We start from the raw sequence: 2,279 nt of genomic DNA, 5'->3' as shown, positions 1-2,279 counted from the left end.
AATAGTCTCTACAAATTTTAAGGTATAGAAGGTGCCATTATTGCCTCAAAAATAAATTGCCTTCTAGTACATGCCTGTTATAAGATACAGAATTATTAAGGCACATCTAACTTGATTATAACTAAGGGAAATGTGTATAAGTCAGCTGAGAGATCAACAACGTATATGCAGGCATAAACCAACAGTACAAAATTGCCTACCACTTGGTACCATCCTTAGAATCACACTTTCAGCCATAGCTTTTTTTTTTTTTCCTCGCTCATTAAACTTTTGTTTTAATGGATCTCAAATTCGTTGACAGATTTTTGGTCAAGTTGGTTCCATTAAAAAGTAGATTTTAAAAACTAAGAACTTAAAACTCCACACATACTCATAAAAACAAATAGTCCACAAAACATTCTCCTTTCCTTCTGAAGGTTTTATAATGCACTGTTACCACTAACCAGTCTTTTACTCTTAAACTTAAATGGCCAACTGACATAAACAGTTCTGAGACCATTCTTCCACCACTGATTAAGACTGGGTGCCAGGTATTGGGGAGAATATTCCTTTAGCCTTCTGAGCTTTCTGGGCCAACTTGGTGACCTTGCCAGCTCCAGCTGCCTTCTTGTCCCCTGCTTTGATGACACCCACAGCACACACAGTCTGTCTCATATCATAAACAATAGAACAGCCCAGAGGAGAATAGTCAGAGAAGCTCTCAAAACACTAGGCTTGCCAGGAACCATGGCAGCATCACCAGATTTCAAGAACTTGGAACCATCTTCCAGCTTTTTTCCAGAACAACAATCTATCTTCTCCTTCAGTTCAGCAAACTTGCAAGCAATATGAGCTATGTGACAATCCAGCACAGGTGCATACCCAGCACTGGTCTGGCTTGGATGGTTCAGAATAACTACCTGAGCCATGAAGGTAGATACTTCCATTGGTGGGTACTGGTACTTCCATTTTTGCTGCCACCAACCACATTGCCATGACAAACATCTTTGACAGATACATTCTTGATATTGAAGCCCATGCTGTCCCCAGAAAGAGCCTCACTCAAAGTTTCATTGTGAATTTCAACAGACTTTACTTCAGTTGTAACATTGACTGGAGCAAAGGTGACCACCATTCCAGGTTTAAGAACAGCAGTCTCCACTCATCCCAGAGGGACAGTACCAATACCACCAATTTTGTAGGTGTCCTGGATGGGTAGATACAAGATCAGTTGGACAAGTTGGTGTCCAAGTGCAATACAGAGCTTCAAGCTGTGTGGTTCCACTGGCATTCCCATCTTTACAGTTGACCTTCCATCCCCCAAATCAAGGCATATTAGCACTTGGCTCCAGCATGTTGTCACCTTTCCAACCAGAAATTGGCACAAATGCTACTGTGTCGGGGTTGTAGCCAATTTTCTTTATGTAGGTGCTGACTTCCTGAATAATTTCCTTGTATCTCTTCTAGCCGTAGGGTGACTCAGTAGAATATGTTTTTTTAATATCAGCAATTAGTTGTTTTATACCCAATGTATAAGCCAGAAGGGCATGCTCATTGGTCTGCCCATTCTTGGAGACACCGGCTTCAAATTCGTCAACACCAGCAGCCACAATCAGGACAGCAAAGTCAGCCTGAGATGTGCCTGTCATCATGTTTTTGATAGAGTCTCTATGTCCTGGGCCATGAATGATGGTCACATAATACTTGCTGGTCTCGAATTTCTATAGGGAGATATCAATGGTGATACCATGTTCACATTCAGTTTCAATTTATCCAAGACCCAGGAAAACTTAGTGGAGCCTTTTCCCTCTCAGCAGCCTCCTTCTCAGATTTTTCCATAGTTCTTTTGTTGATCTCACCACATTTATAGATCAGATGACCAGTAGTGTTAGAATTGCACAAATCTACGTGTCCAATGACGATGATGTTGTTGTGAGTCTTTCCCTTCCCCATTTTGGTTTAGGTTTAACAGTGGTTTTCACAACACCTGTGTTCTGGTGGCAGACCCATTTTGAAAAAACAGCTATAGCTTTTTGTCCATTTGTTATTGTCCACTTCAGAAAAGACACAGTATGGAAAAGGGGGGGAAAAAGCCCTTCTATTTGAAAACCTTTTAATTGTTTAAAAATAAAAAGTTCCTTTAAGAAAGTCTATTGCAAAAGCGATCAAAAGTTAGCAAACTTTTTTTTTTTTTTTTGTAAAGGGCCATAGAGTAATATTTTAGGCTTTGTGGGCCATATAGTCCTTGTCATACCTATTCAACTCTGCCATTGGAATGGGGGAAAAAACAAAGATACTAT

General features: G+C 40.3%; 1 pseudogene; it reads right to left on the bottom strand.

The window, feature by feature from the left end:
- Positions 1–513: 513 nt before the first annotated feature.
- On the bottom strand, positions 514–1,932 carry LOC116863751 (annotated as a pseudogene).
- Between the last annotated feature and the right edge of the window lie 347 nt (positions 1,933–2,279).

Source organism: Lontra canadensis, unplaced genomic scaffold (assembly GCF_010015895.1).
Source record: "Lontra canadensis isolate GAN:19392208 unplaced genomic scaffold, GSC_riverotter_1.0 scaffold4, whole genome shotgun sequence".
Lineage (NCBI taxonomy): Eukaryota > Metazoa > Chordata > Mammalia > Carnivora > Mustelidae > Lontra > Lontra canadensis.
The sequence above is the reverse complement of the archived record's forward strand: the minus strand, read 5'-3'. Positions and strand labels throughout refer to the sequence as shown.